General features: G+C 35.4%; 1 long non-coding RNA gene across 1 annotated transcript; it reads left to right on the top strand.

Annotated features, from left to right (window-relative positions):
- Positions 1–1,650: 1,650 nt before the first annotated feature.
- On the top strand, positions 1,651–23,577 carry LOC139980970 (uncharacterized). The gene is made up of 3 exons (XR_011797751.1): positions 1,651–2,305; positions 21,359–21,491; positions 23,514–23,577. It is a non-coding gene; the product is annotated as an uncharacterized lncRNA (long non-coding RNA).
- Positions 23,578–24,919: the final 1,342 nt, after the last annotated feature.

The raw sequence follows: 24,919 nt of genomic DNA, 5'->3' as shown, positions 1-24,919 counted from the left end.
TTGAAAAAACGAGGTTGAAAAAGAAACAGACAAAAACGAGACAAACCTCGGAAATATACTGTGCATGTCGCATTTTAAGGACAAAAAAAACCTAACCATTAACTTGTTCTTATATGACATTATATCTTTATGATCTCTCCCAAGACGATACGAAAACTCTTTTAGTTGTCTGCCTTTTAAATGTGGGTGGGGCAGGGGTGTATCGTGCAGGCGAGGGGTGGTGGGGGGGGGGGAGATATCGTACAGTTTTCAAACGATGCTATCTATTTTCATATGTTTAAACACCCCTAGTCACAAAATCAACTAGTCCATATCTCACCTCCTCTCACTGCATTCCCCCATAGCAACCATGCGTTAGTCATAAAAAGGAGATTACGCAATGAAAAAGAGTATACTAACATTCCAAAAGAAAAAGACCCCATTAAGTTTTGGAAACAAATTAAAGCCATCTTTAAAACTAACAGAAAACCCAAACCTAAGAACCAGCACTAATTATTTAATTGATAAAAAGGGGAACACAATTCAAAACCCCAAAGACCAAATTAAACTCCTTTAAACTACCTTTAAAAATATCTTTACTGTCCCGACTGACCCTAATTCCAATAACCTTTTTAAAGAAGAAATAGACAAATGTGTTCAGAAAAATGCCAGTAATCTTCTCCTATCCCTCAATGGTACTTTAGATGACCAAAACCAATTAACCATAACGAATGGAAAAGGGCAATAAATAAATCAAAAATTTTTCCTCTCCTGGGAAAGATGGGGTAATGTACATAATGCTAAAAAAAAAACTGCCCAGATAACTTTATAAAGCTAACTCTACATCTCTTTAACGAGACACTCAAAACGGGTTATTTTCCAAAGCCATGCATGAAACATGCGCTTACAATACTTTTAGTTAAACCAAACAAAACCCGAACTAACCCAGAAAACTACTGACCTTTAAGCCTACTTTCAGCAAGAGGAAAAAAATAATGGATAACAGAAAAAGAACCCACCTAGAAAGCAATAACCTCTTTAGGCCCTCTCAATCCGGTTTCAGGACAAATCCATCTACAATAAACCATGCATTGCTAGATTAACTGAAGGAATTAAAATAGGATTTAAAAGTAAACTCAACATAACAGCAGTCTTCCTTGATGCACAAAAGGCATTCGATTAAACCTGGCATAATGGTCTCAAATACAAATGATTCAAATTCAACCTCCCAGTAAATATCACCAGACTTATGCCACCGGTTTATGCAAATTAAGTACAATTCAATCCATTCCGATCCTTTCATTCTAGAAGCTGGCACTCCCCAAGGCTCAGTACTAAGTCCTCCACTATACTCTTTATATGTAAACGACCTACCCACCAATAAAGTTGGTACTTCAAAAATTAACCAGTTCTCCGACGATATAGCCATGTGGAACACATGTAAAACACTCACAAATGCATCTACAAAACTCAATTTATATAAAAGATGAGTGGTGTTACCAGTGGCGAATAAAATAATCCCAAATCAAGAGTAAATTCATAATATTCGAATACCCGTTTAGTAGAAACAAAATAAAACCAAGACAATCAAGCTCTTAATCATACAATAACTAATTAGCAAAGAAGTTATTTTCCTAGGCGTAACAATTGATAAAGATCTAAAATATAAAGCTCATCCTTACTATAATTTGGCTAAGCTTATAATTGTTTGAAATCACTTTTCTCCGTCGTCTGCTGCTCGATTAGACTACAATTTTCGGAAAAGACATAATTTGTTTTTCTTATTGTCCTAAGGGGGCTTAGTTTTGGTATAATTGTCGCGTTTTGGTAACTTAAGAATAAATCATCTTGAAATATCCATTACAGATTGTTTTTCGTATCGTGAGCTTTGTGTTTTAGGTGATATTTGTGCTCCTTCGTCGACGTAGCGCTGCGGTATAAAAGTTGTTTAAATGAAACGAAGTTGTACAGTTTGTAGATGTAGGCCTACACGCCAAGGCAGATGTAGGCCTACACGCCACGGTATTAGCGGGACAATTAGTAAGTGATTGGTGAGTTGTGTGATCGGCCCTTCAATTTGCAAGTGAACATGTGCCTCAAACAGTGAGCGAATTATGTTATTCTCGGATTCGGTGTGACCGGGACGTCACCATACACACACTATCCTTAGCCTAGCTTAAAGGTTACACTGTTACACTTGTCGCTGTTCATGTACGCACGGTACGGTAGGCTATATAGTATATCCGAACTTGGCATAGCCTTGGCCTAATGTTTACACCTGGTGCTGTTCGTGTGTAACGTGGTGATGTTCGTGTGACTACGATTGGTGAGTTGTGTGATCGGCCTTCAGTTTGCATTCAAGTAATGTGCCTCAAACAGTGAGCAAATTATTCTATTCTCGAATTCAGTAGACCTGGTGCTGTTCGTACGCTTGGTAGCACTGCAGGTTGACTACAACGAGGTAAATGAATCTGGAGGATTCATGTCAATTGGGTGCGCGCGTACCATGTATGGAGGGTCATGTGATGTGTTCCAGGGTGGTACTATACTGATATTTCTCTGTAGCAGTTCGAGAACAGTGTTAGTGACTTCGTGAAAGATTGGTCGGTTCGGACATGGGAAATAACGGCATAAGAAGGTACTGGTACTTCAGGCCTACGAAATAGTGCTAATATGCTAACGTTCAACCTTATTCTCTTGAATGAAGGCAGGCTTTCTACATAATCTTACTTATTAATACAGCTCTAGGGCACGCTTTGTCTCATATGGCCTAACGTTTTAATACACGCTATAAGTTAATGTAGAAATGGGAAATGTTTAGTTCAGTGCAACCACGGAATTCTCCATGGAACAGAGCCTAATGCTGCTCGACGGGAATATAGCTATCACGTTAGGCTACAGGCACGGTTATTGCTAGGTAACGGGTGTCGTCTGCTGCTCTAAGCACGCAAACACATTTACGTACTAGTTGGGTGAAATAATCATGCGTAATAGGGAGAGTAGTATATTAGTACCACCCTGGAACACATCACATGACCCTCCATACATGGTACGCGCGTACGCCCGTATTTACTGTGTGATAGTTTCTCCAGATTCATTTACCTCGTTGGTTGACTATCCTAACTTGACATAGGCCTAGCCTTGGCCTAATGTTACACCTGTTGATGTTCGTGTGTAACATGGTGATGTTCGTGTGACTATTCTTAGCCTAGGTCTAACGTTATTTGCATTTAAGTGAACATGTGCCTCAAACACTGAGCGAATTATGCTATTCTCGGATTCGGCGTGACAGTGACGTCACTGTACACAAACTATCCTTAGCTATTCTGGAATTCAGGAATTCAGTGTGACCGTGACCATTTTTAGCCATAACCATATGACTTTTCAAGAAGGACAGTACTGTAAATAGCCTACTGGGGTTAAGTGTTCTACTGAAAAATCTTGCATAAAAAGCTTTGTAGTTTTCAATGGTATACACAGTAAGCTATGAACAGTGGATGCTTAGTGATAGCCACAGTAAAGAGACAACATGTTACTGACTACTGTATTTAGCTTGACAGGTACCAAATTTCATCTGTTACATTACCTGAAGGGTGCAGACTTAGTTGCAGTGAATGTAGGTATATGTTCTCATTTGTTACATTGTCTGAAGGATGTAATGACATCTTTGTCATTACATGACAAAGATGTAATGTCATGTAATATTGGTCATGAAATATTGGTCATGAAATATTGGTCAAAAAATTGACCAATATTTCACCGCCTCCCTGCCACAGGCACTGCCCCTAATTCTATCTAATAATGCCTCTTCACCTTTCAATCGGTATAATTTCACAAAGAGCAGCCATAGTTACAGCCATAACAGCCATAACTATACAACCACAGTATATTGGCATATTTTATATACGGGTATATCTGCTAGTATAAATAAAGTTACGTGGATAGCATGGAGAACCATTAAGACTAAAGAACATTAAGTAATACAAACATATTAAGAGCCGAAACTCTCCTCAAAATCTATCATTCCAAAATCAAACCTATTTTATTTTTATGATACTTTCGCCTTTATTAGCTCTCCGAACTTTAATAAATTAAATAGCATTCATAACTCTGCCTACCGTATGTGCCTCAAAACACCAAGGTTTACTTCCAATAAACAACTTTATGAAATAAGCAGTAATATTACTATCAAAAACTTTAACACAAAACATCTCAAAAATAACTTAATACATGACCCTGTAATAAAAAATCTACTCCTTGATTATATAATATCTACTACCTACTCTAAGCTTAAATCAAACAGAAACATAGGTACCCTGGATATCCTTAAGTTTAACCCGTGAAAGAAGGCCTCGGCCTTAGCAGAGGGGGATAGTGGGCTGGTGGCCCCTAAGCCCTGTAGAAAACTAGGAACCCGGTGGCGAGAGTGCTTGTGAGCTATACAGCACAGCCAGGAGGGTTCTGAACCCAGACGAAAATAATTCCTGGCTTTTAAGCAAGAGTCAAGAAAACCCCGGTTTTCCCTGGATATCCAAGCTTTATTCCTGCCTCAGGTAGCCAGGAAAAGCCAGGACTTTGAAAGTCCAGCCTTTTCCTGGCTTCACCCAGCCTAATAAGTCCACACTAGGCAGGAAAAGCGAGGGCAATGCTGTCCTGGCTAGGCAGGAAAAGCCAGGACTTTGAAAGTCCAGCCTTTTCCTGGCTTCACCCAGCCTAACAAGTCCACACTAGGCAGGAAAAGCGAGGGCAATGCTGTCCTGGCTAGGCAGGAAAAGCCAGGATTTTGAAAGTCCAGCCTTTTTCCTGGCTTCACCCAGCCTCACAAGTCCACAATAGGCAGGAAACGAGAGTGGAATGCTGTCCTGGCTAGGCAGGAAAAGCCAAGCTTGCCTTTTACCCAGTATTAGCTAGTTGTAAGATGGTCAGCTCTTACATAAAGTTTTCTTTTGTACCATAGTTCTACTTGTTTATTAGTTCAGTGCTCACTGTACAGAGGGCTATACATTTGTACAGTATATTTGTAAGTTGTTTTGTGGTCGGGGGGATTAAGATTTCTCTCTTCTGGGTTGCTAAGCAACTATCTTTGTTCTTCCTGGAAAGTAGCTCTCACAGGAAAAGGGGTCTGTGTATATATATTATAGGGACAAAAGAGTTTTGTGAGGGTATAGGAAGTTAGGCAGTTGGCCATGAGTATTGGAGTAAGACAGTTGCAAAAGAGGAGAAATATAGTTTTAATGCTGGATAGTTTGTTTTAAACCTTAATTTACAAAATCAAGTTACTGTAGTCCTTATTATTTTATGGAAGGAGTGATATTCACCTGACAGTCTGGCACGCATTTTACTATAAAGGACATTATTTACTATAAAGGATATTATTTACTTAGAGGATATTATTTTACCATAAAGGATATTCTGGGACACCATTTGTTTAACTGACATTATTTTACTGCAAGGATACCCTGGGACACTATTGCTTATTAATTAAAGGATACTATTTTGTTGGGATTGGACATTTATCATACAATTTATTCTGTTCAACTATACTGATGTCGTGGAAGTTGTTCTTCCTGGAAATTAGCTCTCACAGGAAAAGGGGTCTGTGCATATATATTATAGGAACAAAGGAGTTTTGTGAGGGTATAGGAAGTTAGGCAGTTGGCCATGAGTATTGGAGCAAGACAGTTGTAAAAGAGGAGAAATATAGTTTTAAATGCTGGATAGTTTGTTTTAAACCTTAATTTACAAAATCAAGTTACATGTAGTCCTTATTATTTTATGGAAGGAGTGATATTCACCAGACAGTCTGGCACACGTTCCATTTTTATGTGTCTTGTTCTGTGTTTGGTCATCACACCAAACCCAGAGTTCTCTGATCAAGAACAAACATTTATTTTCAGTGGCTAACACCCTTACATATAATTCATGATTTTAAGTAATGAAAATTTCCTATACCACAAACACACTTAAACCTCCTATAAGCTAAAAGTAACTGCCAACTAGCCAGCAAGGTAATTTATATAGGGTAATCATGGACACCTGGCTTTTCCGGGGTAATCCTGGGTATGTATACCTGGCTTTTCCTGGCTCCTCACTGATATAAACAGGGACCTGGCTTTTCCTGGGTAATCCTGGGTGTGCATACCAGGCTTTTCCTGGTTTTTCCTGGCTCTTCACTCACACACTAGAGACCTGGCTTTTCCGGGGTAAACCTGGGTTAACCATCCAGGCTTGTCCGGCCTTTACCTGGCTCTTCACTCACACAATAGAGACCTGGCTTTTCCGGGGTAAACCTGGGTTAACCATCCAGACTTGTCCGGCCTTTACCTGGCTCTAAATGAGTTATATAAACCAGGCTTTACCGGGCTTTTCCTGTCCGAATTACCATTTTCAAACCCAGGAATTTCCCTGGATTTCCCTGGGTTAAATCCAGGCTTTTCCTGGCTTATATTCCAGGGAATTCCAGGGTTTTCCTGCCTTAAATTCGTCTGGGAATGCTCCTTCTCTTAAAAGTTCTCCAGCCCAGGACAGGGGCAGCCTTCCACCCCCACTTCCGCCTCTCCATAATTTCTCTTATTATTACTTCCCCCCACCAAAAAAAAAAAAAAAAAAAAAAAAAAAAAAAAAAATATATATATATATATATATATAGATATATATATGTATATATATATATATATATATATATATATATATATATATATATATATATATATATATATATATATATATATATATATATCACATAGAATGTTGGTCAATATTCACAAAGAGTGCTCTATGCCAAGGCAGAGCTAGAATGTCACATAATATACTTAACTAAACTATCATCATACTGCTACTCGGAGTTTCACGTGTGCGGCTCGCGCACCGATCATCGGAGCCGCACACGTGAAACTCCGAGTAGCAGTATGATGATAGTTTAGTTAAGTATATTATGTGATATATATATATATATATATATATATATATATATATATTTATATGCCTCCCGAAAAAACGGAAAATTAAAAGGATATGCATAAAACAAATCAGAATATTACATCACGGCAAGCTGAAATGTCCTGTGGTAGAGGGTACTCCTCCGGTATATGCACTTACTTAAATATTCATTGAAACTAATCTAGTTAAAGTACTTGTCCCGTGAAGCAAAAGAGAGAATTGCCCAATATATTTGACAACTTTAATCAAATTGCCCTACAGCTGAAAAATTGGCTTTAAGTTCCCACCGGTGAATAGCAAAATATATCAACACGTTTTACTTTTATACGCAAAGCCCTTATCACTTTGTAAATGATTCATGGAGAAACGAAATAAAGTGAGATTGTTCAAAGATTCACGCAATTCCTCTTGCTAAACCAAAACTAACTTGTCGATTGTAACACAATCTCGGGGTATAGAAAAACCTTGTTGACTTAGAAAATATTTATATCTTCAAACAAATTGCTGTCATAGTTTGTCACCTTGACTGAAAGAGAGCATGAATTATAATCAAGCTAAAAGCCGATAAAGCTTTACAACAGGCCTTCTTTTTTTAGCACAATTGTCACGTTTTTTTTTCTGTTATTTTTCCTTATTTATCTGCGTTATTAATGACGCGATGCTAGAAGCGGTTTATTCTTCTCTTTCCAGACATTAAACATAATTCTTTTTTGCCGAAATTAACTTTTAAAATAAGATTTATAGTTGTGATAAATATCACAAGATGAGAGAGTATAGTTTAAGAATTGTTAAGTCACTCCCCGCCCGCAGCGTAAAAGACAAAAATCTGACGATGAACTTCGCACGTTTTAACATCTTTTCCGTCAGAAGAAAACCAATTTAATTCTTCATTTTTTTTTCTATACAAGACTAACAACTCATCAACTCGAAAAACAAACATGCATATTAAGGAATTGAAATGGTATAGTTTCTGAAGTTGAGGCCATGATTTGCAAAACTTTTGTGTTCATTTACTCACATCTTTCGGTTATGCATTTATCCCAAATTTTACACGCTTTTTGTTTTTGTATTCATAAGTTTGCAAAAATGAGTTTTGAAGAGGAGTAAAAACACCCAAATAAAGAGAAAAGATATGTGTGATTTATTCTGTTTATCTGAGTATATTTTTGGCGTGAAACAAGAAGAACAAGTATAAGAAGAATGAAAGTAATCTTCAATCAAAAACGCTGTTAGTGTTAGTCAAATCATTGATAACCAACACAATATTCTGGGTAACAATAACCACGTTATAAGACTAAGATTTCTCAACACACGCTGTGTATTTTCCATAAGTGAAAGAGAGTAAAGGAGACATTTGATACATGCATCATACAAGGGACAATTGCATATACTGTAGCAAGAATTTCATGTTTTAGATTAAAAATGAAGTTTGAAAGAAATCTGGGAGTGCACAATTTTACCCTAAGGCACATATATACCTAAACCTTGCATTCTAGGAGAAACAATCTCAACACCCAGATCATCCTGCATGACAATTATCATGTATACCCAATCAGAGAATGAAAGATGGAACAGATCCCTTGAGGAATAAACCACAGCTTGCAAAACTCTGATGTCATCTTGATGGTAATGTAACGATGTGATTGCAGGCTACCTATCACCAATGGTCAACAGGACCAGGTGGTGGTAATTAGTCCAGCATTCTGGAACATATGGCCAGTTTAAAGGTCAATTTAACTTTTAACAAATAAAACAAGTACATTTTGTTTAGTTTTTGTAAAGGAGTACATCAATTTGATAGTGTGATTGCTGGCTACCAATCACCATGTGAAAGATGAATTGGTTTCCTGACGTTGGTTTAAATGTCAAATGCATAATGGTGCTTTAATGCATGGACCAGGAAGCTTCAAAGATGAAAAGCTTTGTCAGACCCATTATTACGACCCTACCTTACATGTGATGAATGGAAATATGAATATTACCATCAAATTAAAACGAAAGTTAAATAAACTTTCGTCTTCAAAGGAATAAAACAGAATAATAAAAATGAATGGCCTATAAAAAAAACCTCAGAATGACCAAAATAAAGAATATATGAAAACTACAATTGATCATTTCCCAATGTCTTGCCACAATAGCTGACTTTTTCATACAAACACAAATGTAATCATAAATACAGAAATTTGTGGGCTCTCTGCTAAAAACTAAAAAGTTGTTCCAGTGACCTATCATTGCTGCTGCACATGATTGTAATGGGAATCATTCCCAATCCCTGAAGAATTAAGAGTTAGCTAATGCCTATATTTATCTTAAGCCTTTTCCACTTATACTGAACTGTGTGCTTTATTTATTGCTATCTTCTTGAAGTTAGAAGCATCTTGGTTTTTCATTGGAAGGTTGAGAATTCCCTCTCGGAATGACTTGCATATAACTACTTTTATATTTTCTAACATATATGTGATTTCATTGGTTGTTTTATCAGATTCCATAAGATTCATATATTCGTATGCCCCCTTAAAAGGTTACAATATAGTGGGATCAGGAATAGCCATAGTATGGGCATAACCAATAAGTGAATAAATGTAAATAATGCTCGGAAAGACTGAATGCCAATTGGAACTTTTTTCTGTAGTCGGCTGGAAATTAATACAACCAATTGCTTATCTTGGTGTTAAAGTTTTGCCGGTTGTACATAAGTTACGTATAGACCAAACTTATTATGATGGTATGTAGTAGGTATGCAAATAGGAACAAATATGCCTGAACAATAAAAAATTATCACTCATTATGATGCAATGATTAAAATTTTATTTGTATATTGCAGGACCTTATGATGAATAAACTATAATTATATAGTTTTACTGTTACGCAAATGTTATAGTGCCGCACAATGTTTTTCTATGTGTATACCTTATAACATCAATGGTACAATTGGGAGACATCAAACCGTTGGTATGTGGTGGAACTAAATTCCGCCATAGAGCTACATTGTATCAATGTCATAATGGTTCACCAGGTCTGGTGTGGTTATTTGTGAAGGTATACACTTTGAGTACACAACATCTTAATGATTTCAATTCCTTGTGGAATTCTTCTTCATACCTCTGGAATTTAATATGCAATACATGACATCTTTACATATATATGTATGTGGTGATAGGGTACATTTGGGAGACACGGGAAAAAGACATATGCATGGCTATATACATTACATTTGGGAAGCCAATAAAATGGTATATATTTAGCTATAAAAAAAAATCATTGGAGATATGAATTATAGCTAAACATTCGCTTAAAGTAACACTTGAAGTGGAATATTTCTCATTTATCTGGAATTAAAAGAAGAACGAAGGCAGAGGTCAAAGACAATTTATATTGTTCAGTAACCTCAAAACTATCTATTCGATTTTTAAGTTAACTGCTTTCTGTTGGACTGCAAACACTCGCTTTGAAAATTGGCTCTTAAGGCCTAACCACAATGCACAGTAAGCCATTATTTGATGGAAGATTCTTTAAGATATTCTGTTTTGCCCGTTTGGCTGGATTCTTATATTACCAATATGGAGAGATTGGGTGTTTTGTCTGACGGACACATTTTTGTTATCCATTAGGTTTGATCGTTTTTTTTTTTCTTTATTTATTCCTTTACTCCTCCATGTCCGTTTCTTTTGAATCACAACTCTATTTTAACGTTAATGGATATGCTGCCTATTACTATCCTTTCACTACCTCAAATGTCTATAAATGGCGGCTGATTTAACCATTGTTCCTTTAACATGCTAGAGGTATTCGACAAGTAAAGAAACGGAGGCAGCTTTTTTTCCTATTTACATAGGCGTAAGTGTGAAATATCTTTCATTTCAGTTTACAAAACTGAAAGAAAAAAACATTCACGATAAAATTCCACTCAGTCATATCGAAAGCTTTTTCAAAACTACCAGAAAAAGGAGAACACTTTTCTTGAATTTAGAGCAATAGTCTATCAAATGTAATACAAAAGGAATGTTTTCAACAATAAACCGATTTTCCTTTAGAAGAAACAAAAACAAAACACTGTTCTGTATTGCGCTAATAATAGTGTGAAGAGAATATGCTTAATTCTGTTGGCGAGGACTTTTTTTTCAAATATTTCGTAGTTAGTGTTTAATAAAGATATAGGCCTATGGCGGCAGTTCCTAAACGTCTTAATCTTTACCAGACTCTAAGATTATAGTAATGATAGCATACAATAGTAAATGTACTAAGCCTTTCGTAATGGAGAAATTCTATCAAATATGAATAAAATATTTCATCCAAGGACATTTCCTTGAAAATGCGGGTTTTAACAAGACTTAGAACGATTTAAACGAGATAAAATTTTAAGGATTGGTTTGATCTTTTAATGTTACAAATATTTCACTAAAATATTCTGCTGTAGCAATACAAATAATTAACCGTTATTACATATCCGACTTAAACCACGTAAATAGAACAATTAAGGCCGAGCGGATGCAAGACTTATTCTAAAATCGGTCAATAGCAAACAAAACTATAAGATTTGCATTAAATTTAAAAAGTATTAACTTCTACACTTTTAAACTCAAATGTCTGGGTTGTATCGAATGGTACTGCATGGATATGGTCCCTATGGTAACACTTTATGCAAGTATCTGTGGCTTCTGACTGGCGCCCCTAGAAAATAAATGGCAACTAAGGGCTGCGCAGAAAGCGTAGTTGGTATAGCTAGTGCATTGGCTTGAAATCCACAAGTCACTGGTTCGAATCCCGTTATAGCCATACATTTCTTTTTTCCCCTAAAAATATGTTTATCATATGATATTTGGATTTGTTTTTCCTTTTAGCTGAAGTTGATGAGGATATTGTTTACCGATATGAGGTGCACGAGACCAAATATATACGGTATCAGATCTGCTAGAATTGGAGATTTTACCTCCATTAGGTTGCTATAGGGAACTGTATTCAGCCACGTGGGTTGGGCTTGTGATCAAGCTCACGAGGTCATTAGTTCGAATCCCCCTATACAGGAAGTACTATAATTATGCACGTAATAACATTTTGTAATTAAACAGTAAAGGCTGTAAGAGTAGCCGTATGTTATCCATGAACGTTAATATAACTATGTATATCCAACAGAGAAATGGAAATTAATACAGAGGATATAATAACATCGTGAAACTAGTACACGTATGTCCCTATATAGACTGATTTACATCGTATTGCTCCAGGAGTTATCAAACAGGGGTTTCTATACGTGAGGTTCAGACAGATAGATTGGCCTGGAGCAAATCTAACTTTGAGAGAATCTAACAATGTACATAATAACCTGGGTAGTGCTATAGGGTCAGTGCGGTAGGCTGCTTAAATGTAGTCAGTATAGGCCCCCAAACGTTATAGCACGCTATAATTGCTAGAAGTTTTCAAAAAGTATTTTCCTGGAGGTCTTTACTCTCCAAATTGTTCTCGGACATTTGTAAGGAACACATAAGAAGACTGGATGTCTAAGTGAGGACAATTCCCCGAAGATTGTAATAAAAACAGTTCAAGAATTTTGACGACATGTGACCATATTTGAATATCGAGCATATTTGGGGTCATTACAGCATACCTTTATAGAAGCCTAAGGCCTTGGCGGACCCGCATACCCGATAAGAGCAACATTGTTGACCGATTTTTTTTTTCTTTAATTTTATTATTATTATAATTACTTCTCTCGCCTATTTATAACCCCCTGGTATAGAATGAGGACGAGAAAACAGTTTAATAATATAGCTAGAGTTAAAGGTAATTCTTTATAACTAGATCAAATTAGCAACATCGAGCTAACCGATTACAAGTGTTACGTACTCAGTACGGAATAATGAATGCGTCAAACAGGTCAAAAAGTCAGGTCTATATCGTAATCTAGTTAATCTGATAACAGAGAACTGACCTTGTCACTAATATAAATAATAGTGTAGCATCACAGGCGAACTGCCTATACATAATTCCATCTGCATATTAAATCACTTTCACGAAGACAATTTAGTTTGTTTCTTGTTTTCGTAGTTGCTAAGGGTAATTTCTGTGCAGGCCACGTAGCCAGGCTAGGTCACATGTGATTGTGCTCCACCCCCCCCCTACCCAACATGTACAGACTAGTGTGTCCCACCCATCTCATCCCCCATCTTGTGTACAGGAACTTCAAAAAGTTACAGGACATGATTATTACGCCCCCACAGTTACAGGACATGAGTATTGCGCCCCACAGTTACAGGACATATGATTATTACGCCCCCACAGTTACAGGGCATGAGTATTGCGAACACATAAAACACATGGCATATACATGTTTTTAACTATTTTTTTAATTATTCATTCGTTAAATCATTCAGATTGTGATGAACAGAACTGAAAACAAAACCAATAAATAACTATATATATATATATATATATATATATATATATATATATATATATATATATATATATATATATATATATATTCAGGGTTAGGGTTCAGGGTTAGGGTTAGAAAAAAGGGTTAGGGTTAGATTAAATTTAGTGTGTAAGTCAATGTAACTGTCGACCTAAGGTAGGATCCATAGTTATATATATATATATATAAATATATATATATATATATATATATATATATATATATATATATATATATATATATATGTGTGTGTGTGTGTGTGTGTGTGTGTGTGTGTGTGTGTGTGTGTGTGCTTTAACCGACCCACTTCGCTACTTAGAAGCTTAATGTAAAATGTTAATGCGTACGACATGACTTCTCTCTCTCTCTTTCCTGTTTTTCGTAATGATATTCAAATGAATGCAATTAGGCCGAATAAATTCAACATGATCTAAATCTCGTATTTAGGGAGAAATTATCTCGGTCAACATCCGTGGTATATGTCTCTAACTTGCCATGTGTTTTATGAGTGAAAAAATAGGATGAAAACAACTGTTGAAAGATTTCCTGGACGTTATTAAGTGATCAGTAAATAAGCGATCCGTTTAAGATCCGTATAAAGTTTACTTCCCTGTCATATGTGATTAAGCAGGGAGACCATGGCCGAAGAGGTTTCAATATGATAAGGAGGGTGGTGGTGGGGTGGAGGGGGGGGTACACAAACGTCCGGGGTATAAAGTGGGAAATATATGAAATTGATTTGAATGGGAAAACTATACAATGTTGAATGTCAAGTTTTTTTTTAGCAAAGGGCTTTTTTTGTTGACTTTATATTTTCTCTTTGTTTTCAACAGAATGGCATATTTTATTACAAGCAAATTGTTTAATTATCAAAATAGAAAGAGAGTACATTTGTTAATTTACCAAACAGAGGCGCACCATATATTTAGTGAAGAGGATACTATTTGATCAAGCTGCATGGGGTAACTTTTTCTACTTTTTTTGGCTTTCGCCAGAGATCATGCGGTAGGGTTTTGCTCATATGAACCACTCCAAGTCTAAAGCTAAAATGATATTTCCGTTCCGACAACAGTCTTCTTAAAGCGACTACTTTAGTTTCGAAGATAACCCAAAATATTCCATTGATATAACAAAAATGACATTTGGCTTAAAAAAAAAATTTCTCCGACGTCACACAGCATTGCGTCCTATATATCTTGTTCTTAATCTCAATGAAGCACTGATTTGTTTTAATTATTATTAATTTTTAGATTTATAAAGGGCAAATGTAACGTAATTATTCATTTTCTGTAAAATAAATTGTCAATTTTGCTGAAAGGTTTAATGAGGGAAAAGAAGACGATAAAAGGAAAGGCATTCACCATCTTCTTAAAAAAAAAATCGATACATGAAAACCACTTGGATTTGCTTGAATTCTCTTAAATGATGCTTCCTGGCTGATGATCTTAAACATTTCTTTAAGAGACCCAACAAATCTCAACTACTACTTGTTTGATGTGAACTTTGTTTCACCCATCTGTAGCGATTTATTTAAGTTTAATACAGTCCAGTGAACTAATTTGGTTACAGGAGACGATAGTTTCACTCGGGCTTGATATGAAGGACTTGTAATTCAGTTCAAATGCCATCCCAAGGTTATCATGAAATTATCGCTCCATTTAAAGAAGCTCGTGGGAGCCTGATCGGGCAACTTTCCCCACATCATACAGCCTCAGGGCCTGGGGTCAATTAGGGGGAACCCACAGGCGGAGACTAACACCAGCTCACACTCCAAAGAGCCGAATACCCTTAATCCTTAACCTTTTGATATTTGCATGTCGGTGACAGTTTGGGGCTTTAAATAGCCTCGTTTTGGCGTCAATTTTATCGAAGGATAATATCTTGAAATACAAAGAGAAAATGCTAATGTTGAAAACAGTCCTACTTTTCTAGAGAATAAGAACCCCCAGGCATAAAAGCAGCAATTCGAGTGAGTTATACGGGATACGTGAATGTTACAATTATTGTTATGTTGTTTTTGTTATTGTTGTTAAGGTATTGTTGCTGTTGATATTTCCATCGTGTCGAAGGTAATTTAAAGCTGCGAGAATAAATTACACCCTATACATCCGTCCATCCATCCATCCATCCATTCATTCATTCATTCATTCATTCATTCATTCATTCATTCATCATTCATCCATCCATCATCCATGCATCATGCATATGTATATAACTCGTGATTGTATCAGTCCCACTTTCACAGCGCTCACCTTTGTTGGAATAATTCATTGATATTAAAATGCTGACTATTTCATTTGTGTTTGAAACTGAATGATGTGAAAATAAGTAAATAGTTGTACTAACCAACAACACAACACATGAATGTTAAAGCCTATAGCCATAAATATAGACAAAAAATAATTTGGCGACCACGAACTATTGAACTATATAAACCTATTCCGCAATGCATATACTTACAGTCTTAAAAGACCTTCGCTATATAATAAATCCAGTCTGATGTTTTATTCACTAAGTAAGACAATTAATAACAAATCAGACGAAAATACGATATCAATTTCGACTTTAAATCATCCTTAATTGGAAATAAATGCTATCAATTCTACTTAACAATGAATTCCAAAACGAAATCAGATTAAAAGGTACAATTAATAGGACTTCATTCTGTACACGAAGTTCCTGGTTAATTGAGAGGCTTAATTTTGTGCTTAAGACGTCCTTGACTCTTAGGTTGAATTAGTAAATATGAGATATATGTATATATATTTATACATATATGAGATTATGTATATATATATATATATATAGAGAGAGAGAGAGAGAGAGAGTAGGTTGGCGTCTATCTTGGCGCAGAGTGCTCTATGTCCATTGGACAGAGCGTAATATATGTTGATACTAGTGGAACACTAGTGGAACTAGTGGACTAGTGGAACACTAGTAGTTGTTACTCGGAGTTTCACGCGTTATAGCGATCTTCAGACAACTTGTCTGAGTTGTCTGAAGATCGCTATAACGCGTGAAACTCCGAGTATCAACTACTAGTGTTCCACTAGTCTCATCTAGTATCAACATATATATATATATATATATATATATATATATATATATATATATATATATATATATATATATCCGTTTAATTCAATCAATATAATAATAAAAATGTCACCCAGAACATTTTGTTATTCAAATTATCTACTTCTTTCTTCCTTTTTTTTTAAATTTTTTAAAAATAAAACAAGAAGAATCGAGACTATTCAAGTTAATGAGCTTCAACGTTAAGTGGTCTTAGTATTTAAAATACAATACATAACCCCCAAAAATAAATATATAAAAATGATCGACCTCAACGGGGAAAAAAAACAAGAAAAGATAAAAAGCAGCAGCCTCCACGTTCCAAGATGCGTGCGTGTACTATTGGTTTGGCAGAAAGATAATAAATGCCATTTGAAGGATGATGATGATATAATATCCGGAAATATCTGACAATTCAAGTAAAAACTGAATTGTTGACATGAAGTAGTGTACCATATATGATATAAAAGTCATGTTGTTTCTTTTCGACAAACGATGTTTGCATCGTTTGTCTGATGAAATGATAATTTGACCGTTAGTGTCATCGAGAAACTTCTGCAAAAAGTCAAATCACGAAGCTATTCAAGTGAATGATAAGCTGAAATTTTCAACCTTTTACAGATCTGTATATATATAGGAGAAGAAATATTCTCGTCTACTTGGAATGGATAAAAATAAATCATCTTTCTGGGACAGTCAAAATCACCTGTCTAGTTTGTAACCAGTGTATTATAGTAGGTTAGGTCGCAGGAGTTATATTACAAGGTCGTGAAGCCTTTTAACATGATTAACTGTCAGTATGTTGTGGTGAGTGGGGATCAGCCGTAGGACAGTTTTTTATATTTTATTTTTAACTGGGTTCATGGCAACCTGGCTTGTGTTGGTGAGCTATAATAATAATAATAATAATAATAATAATAATAATAATAATAATAATAATAATAATAATAATAATAATAATAATAAACAACTTGTATAGCGTAATACGTTATCAGGGGGAGAGGGGGTGCGGTGGATTAAAGATAAATTATAGAAACGAGTTTTGACACTTTATGAATGCATGCAAAACAGGGTCAATATATTGTGTATGGCGATACTATATACTCTGTGTTCTATATCACATTGAAAATGTAAAACTGTACAGCGTTGAATAAAAATTTAATTTACAACTTATTGAAATGATGATATCGATAAATTCGAGGACTGAAAAAAATATATATATTTCTCGGAAATTTGTCAAATAAAAATCAGCGAGGCTTTCACAGCGACATAGCCACTGCAAAACGTTTTTTTAAATATTTTTTTATGAGTTTAGCCTGATATTACTATATATAACAAACTATTTTTTCGACTATTTGTATTGGTTTTTCATTTGGATATTTGGCAACGCAAATTTCAAGACTTACCCCCACCCCCCCCCCCCCCTCCCCGGCTTTGCATTTGGTCAACAAATCTGGGAGGGGTGCCATAAGGATGAATAATACTATTTTATTGGTTTGGTAAACTTTACGATCAAAACTTGAATGATGTTTTAATATTTAACCCCGAGTATAAATGGAAGTCATAGTGCGGAAGGGCGTGTGGAAGAGGGGGTGGAGAGTGACATTCGTGGTTAATTAAAGGGGGAAAGAGCTAAATGCACCAAAGATCTATAGTGACATAATTTCGTCATTCAGAACCTACTAGTGTAGGCCAAAACGTTTTCCGACCAATCGTTGTCACGGGGTAAACGGCCTATTACTAATGGGGTTCAAGTGGATATCCCTGGTCCAAAGGGATATCCATGGTCCAAAGGGATAGCCCTGGTCCTTCTGGTCTTCAAAGGTGCTATTGAAATACCAAGAAGTGGTCGTTATTATAGCACGCAGAATTGTAGTGTATATCGCAAGTTAACGGTAGAAACATGATATAGACCATGCAAGTAAGTATATAGGCAGCGAGTGTGATGTGGAACAATAAACCACATTAACATATAGGGACGCCAGTGAAATTAGGTGATGGGGACCGTGCGGTAAGTATAAGGAGTTGCAATAACTTGTCATTACAAGCCTCCGTAGTAGCAGTACTCTTCTTTTTTGTTGTAGCATATATAGTATAGGTTATTCTGTAAACTCGCGTCCTCGTGGAATTGTACTCTTAAAATACTTGCTCTCTACAAATCTATAATTTAGATAATGCTGTACTATATTAGGTCATCGAATCACGATATACTCATGTCTAAAGAGGGCGGGTAGGGGTGGGGGGTGTCGAATTGTTGTCATAATAACGCTATTGTACTCAATTAATTCAAGTCTGCAGCTGCATGGGACAAATTTCAAGTTTGACAAATTATCCAATTGCGAATCTGCTAAATTAATATACGAAAACATTCAGTTTAACTGTTTTTTATATCTTTTTTTATGATCTACGTCATTCGAAATGAGGCTGTAGTGTAGGCTTACAGCTTTTTTCAAGCACATGCAATGATTCTATGGGATTTTAATTTCGAACGTAATTCCTAAAATTCTGCGAAGTCCTTGCCGTACATACGGTTATTATAATTACAATTCAGCAAAACACGTTTAGTTCAACGTGAATATTATAACGTGACCGACTGTGCTCGTTTTGATGACCACAACAGTCTTTTTTTTTAAATATATAAAGAATATATGAAAAAAAGATTTAAAAAAGAGTTATCATGAGAGAAATACTTAGCCGTTGGGATTTAAATAAAAACAAATAAAAAAGTTAACATTTGTGGTCGACATTGCAGTTTGATAACCTTGGTTGATAAATCACGCTACCATATTCAAAGAAAAAGAATAAATTTATTTCCATGGAAACGAAGGCTATATGTGTTAGAAAACACTCCTTTTCGGTTACACCTTGCTTTGATACCCTAAGAGAATATTCACACTTGATTTTGTATTGCATCGTGATGGTATAAAATCACTTCTGGCCATCGCTCTGGACTGTTTTCATGGGCTCAGTAGCACGTACATACCAGATACCTTGCACTAGCCTTGGGTTAGGTCATGGCTAGCCGAGTAGACCAATACTTCTTGAAAAATAGTTCAAAATTACCTTTAATAACAAAAGTGAAATTAAGTAAACAGTATATTACCAATTTTTGTTCAAAACGAAAGTGACTGGAGCTCTGACTTATTAATATTAAAAAGGAGAAGATTGTTCCAAATTCGAGTGTTTCTTTAGCTCGTCATTGATTTAAGCGGCAAACGTAAAATTGTGTCCAGAACTTCAGTTTCCTTTTCTTGTGGGAGTGGGGGTGGGGAATGTGGTTGTTCATCATATATATATATATATATATATATATATATATATATATATATATATATATATATATATATATATATATATATATATTGACTTATTTATTTTCTTATATCTCGAGTGAATAAATCATCAACAGCTGAGGCTGCACGTGACATTTACCTGGAGGCCAGAGATTGTTTTATTTAAGTCACACAATTAGGAGATATGTCAACTGACTTTGAATCTGAATTATCGAGAGGCCCGGCTGTTTTCATTGAACTGAGTTGCGTTAAGTGTTCGACAACTTACGGGCAACTATACACTATTTAAATTACATTGCAATCATGAAATGACGATTGTTTAGTAACGAGAATAACAATTAAGGATTAAAAATTGTACCCATGAGCGCCCCTTTATTTGGCTTTTGACTTTGATACAGGAGTTATTTCAAATAATTTGGTTTCCGAACTCTCTGTCCGGGACTTTAAAAGAGGCATTCTGCCAAGAGCGAAAAACGTCCACAACAAAGACGTTATGTATATTACGAAAATTTGCATAATATGCAATTACATCTAAATAAAAAGCTTTAACCAAAAACGGGCGAGTGAACTATCAAAATACAATTTCAAGTAACCAGGCCTATTGTTGGTAAAACGACGGATTCCAGTACATTTTAAACCTGCAATGAAGGAATCCAAGTGAATAACTTTTAACCCCCCCCCCCCCACAGCTAAAAGGGTTTATAATGGTTTGACGGTTAATTTTCTCCTGATTATTCAGGAGGCAGGGGGGGGGGGGGGGAGAACGACCGCTGTACGTGCCCAGCCTGGCCAAGGGCCTTAACACAGACGTGTTATACTGGTTCGCCGGGCGTAACTATACGACGTGCGTCGAGGACGGTATTTGAAATGGAGGTGTGTGGGGGTGGGGTGAAGGGGTAGCGGTACGGTGTAGGAATAGATTAAAAAATGTTATTGTATAACATGTGTTTGTGATAAACCTTTGTGAACACATTCTGTATTTACTTAATATAGACAATGTGGACACAGTATATATGTTATGTCACGTTACATACGGTACTAAAATGTATGCGTGCGTTCGAGCAAAGAGGGTATTATATCTAAGTAAGATGAATCGAAGCTATAGCAGCTATAGCTAGCTTACCATGCTTCCCCTTGCAGTTTATCAACTTGTCTATTATATGGAAATCAATACCCTGCGGCCAAGTATATGTTTTCTCCCCAGCCATACGGGAAATGGATAGCTCCCAATACAAGTGTTTAATTTAAAGTCTCAATTAGGATTAACGGTGCACCCAATAGGGACTTCGTATTACTTGTGCAATTACTCCCGTGACAAGTGTTTAATTTAAAGTCTAAATTAGGATTAACGGTGCACCCAATAGGGACTACGTATTACTTGTGCAATTACCTTTACGTGAGAATAAATCGTTTTTAACGAATTTAAGAGGATAAATTTAACGATAACATTGATATGAATGTGTTTATCATTCATCATATACTAGTAGTGACATATATCTTGCCATGACCTGGCATGGATAAAAAGTAATCACACTTTCATACTATACTTACACATTATTCAATGTATACGACCCGGATATTTCTGACTGTGATCTTAGACAGCCTATACTTGCAGAAGGCAGGTTAACGTGTTTGTTTCTACTTCTTCTTCTTCTAGCAAAACACTCATCTGCTGCAAAGTGCACTGTTAGCAAACCACTTATTTGCTGCAAAAACACTTTTAGCAAACTACTTATCTGCTGCAAAAACTCTGCTGGCAATCCACTTATCTGCTGCAAAAACCTTTACAGGTAATTATGAAAAAGGGCCTGACGTTTCGATCCTAACAGGTCTTCTAAAGAGGGCTAACTAAAAAGAATTCCTTTTTCTTTCTCCCCAACAACCTCCAGCCTCACTCATCTCCTCCATCCACTGTCTCAGGTTTTCCTTCCTAATCCCCTTTCATGCCTTTTACTTCAATTACTAGTTATCTCCCCCTGTAATACCCTTCTGAGATTACCTCCACGGCCCTAAATCCCGTTGTTATACACTTCTGAGTTTATCTTCACGGCCCTAAATCCCATTGTTATACCCTTCTTATCTCCACGACCCTTAGTCCCATCGTTATACCTTCTGAGTTTATTAACACGGCCCTTAATCCCATTGTTACACCCGTCTGAGTTTATCTCCACAGACCTTAATCCTCTCATCACTCTTTCCTTTCATCTTGATTATACTTTGTTGTGTCTATTGTTTTACTCTATATTCATTGCTCCTTTGTCCATGATATTTTAACTGTTTTTCTGTCCATCCGTGTCTCTTGATGTGTTCTTAGTTTGTTTTTCGTTCAGTTATAGCCTCTGAGGAAGATTCGACAAGGTTAAAATCGTCAAGCCCTTTAACTATATATATATTTTTTTAAGTTGTCAAGCTTATCCACTCTGTTTCATGCATATATATATATATATATATATATATATATATATATATATATATATATATATATATATATATATATATATATATATATATATATATATATATATATATATATATATATATATATATATATATATATATATATATATATATATATATATATGTATATATATATATATATATATATATATATATATTTTTTTTTTTTTTTTTTTTTTTTTTTTTAGTTGTCAAGCTTATCCACTCTGTTTCATGCATATTTTATTTACAGATCGATTTATTGGGTATAAGCTTCCCATGTACGTCAATGTCGTATGCAAATCACCCTCGGTAATCTTCAAATTGGGCAAAGTACTATACTACCTGACACAATTCGTACATGACGCGTATTTAAAAACAACAATACATGAAAAGAAAAGAGAGGCAGAGGTCGAGCCGTCCTTCCCCTTTCTCTCCTCACCCCTCCCTCCTCCAAACATTATCCTCTCCTCTCCTCTTCCCTTCCCTTCCCTTCCTCATTCCCTCTCTCCTCCATATATAGGGCCTACACACATTACACTAATAGCCGCTGTGTTGAAATATATATTTTAGCCAAACTGAGTTGTCATCTGGGAATATAGTTTGGTGTAGTATATATATTTAAGAGAGGCTGTTTTTTTTTTTTCTAAAAAAATATTAAGGATATTTTGGCGGAGTTGATTGTTCCCAGAAATACATTTTTTTCGAAATACTAAACATTTTTGAAATGTATCTTTGTCAAGAAATCATTATTTTGTGGGATGGATTTGGGAGAAACACCACGGATTGTTCGAGAAATTATGTGACCCTCTTAATTATTTTACCAATGCACCCTCTTATTAAAATATATGACACTGGGCACAGCGCAGTTTATTGAGTCGCAAATACCGTCGAGTAGATGGCGCTCTTTCATTTATCTCAATGACCACTCTGTTGACAAAAAAAAAACACGTAAAGTAGTTCATTAAATGTTCAATAGCATGCAGTACCATTCTCTAGATATGACTATAATGAAATTCTCTCGTCTTTGACAGTCTGAAAGAATGATTTCTCATTCATTAAAATGGAGAGCTTATAAAGTCATGTTTATCTATTATAAGGTCATACTATGCTTTCCATGTGTTGGAGTAATATGTATGTAGATTGTATATAGTAGTGCATGGAACACTGATTATATTGTTTCATGCTGGCTTAATGATCACACCTGTAGCATGTGTATATATCTTGCACTTTATTGTACAGAGTCCATCAGGTATAGCAGTCTGTACAACCCATGCATTAAATAGACCATCTTTCTTTAGTTGGCACTGCTACTTTAGTAAGCTATATAGTTTAATATGCAATGTTAGTGACAAGCTTCCTATACTTGTTTCCAGCTCTTATGCCAAGTGTGAAACTTCCCCCGTTAGTTCATCCAGAGACAATGATGCGACATTAGGTACGTACTCGTCTTAATTCAGGAGTCTTCCAAGCTTTGCATAGCGTATATTCCGTATAATGCTCTTCGGAGATTAACAAAACAATATATATATATATATATATATATATATATATATATATATATATATATATATATATATATATATATATATATATATATATATATATATAGATATATATATATATATATATATATATATATATATATATATATATATATATATATATATATATATATATATATATATATATATATATATATATATATATATATATATATATATATATATATATTAAATGTTGTCGTAGAAAGGAAAAAAATAATCATATCATTTGGACAGTTATAAGTTACGGTTGAGCTCTGACGGCATTAACAAATCCACGTGTAAATATTTGTTAAAGCTCCTTTCTAAAAATCTACTGGTTTATGTCACAGACGCTTTTCGTTTGTAACCATACAAGTCATCCAATAATTCATGGAATAAATATTTACAAAGTATGGGATTTTTAACCAAATAGTCAACCAAAATGGACGCAACGTTAATACACGAGTTTAATCTTTAATTGGATATATACTTTTTTTACTTTAACATATATAGTTGTATAGCTCCATGGACATATATACAGCAGCCTTGGTCGTTCGTTTCTAAGAAAGTAACACCACAGTGTTTTATATAAGCTCATCTCATCGTTCAAAATAAGAAGGCCAAAAAAAAAACAAAAAAAAAAAAAGCTCTTGTGATCATAACGGGATATTAATTTCTAAGCTTTACGGTAATTGGTCCGATAAAAGCACATATATGATGGGTTGAAATAAATCCACTTTATTTCTTTAAATGGAATAAATAACAAACCTTACATATAGCCATGCATGATTACCAAAACCCATAATACGTGACAAATTATTCAAACGCAGTTCAACGGGGATTATTGCACCCATTATTTTAAGCTATCACAGGAAATCTTTTTTACAAGAATAAACGCAATTGGTAATACAAACTCTTGTGAGCATCCCAAATTATATAAAATTCCCTCTTACTTGTAACTTACAAAGTAACGATTGCAAAATGTATGCAAATTAGTTATCAGTTTCATCGACGGATATACGTTCGAAACCGACTTATGAATTATTCATAACGATTGTAGTGTGACATCCAGCTGAAAATGCCGATGTGCCAATCATTGGGTTGTACAAATTAATAGGCCTTCAAAACACGAGAAAAGGCGATATTTTCTCAACTCCTGACCCATAGAACGGCTGCTTGCCGTACTGGAGGAGTCGTTGAGTTTACGTTTGCGACCTACAAACTGAACGGAAGTCTGTGAGGACCGTTTTGAGGAT

This window comes from Apostichopus japonicus, chromosome 15 (assembly GCF_037975245.1).
Source record: "Apostichopus japonicus isolate 1M-3 chromosome 15, ASM3797524v1, whole genome shotgun sequence".
NCBI lineage: Eukaryota > Metazoa > Echinodermata > Holothuroidea > Aspidochirotida > Stichopodidae > Apostichopus > Apostichopus japonicus.
Note: the sequence above shows the minus strand (reverse complement) of the source record. Positions and strands in the feature narration are given on the sequence as shown.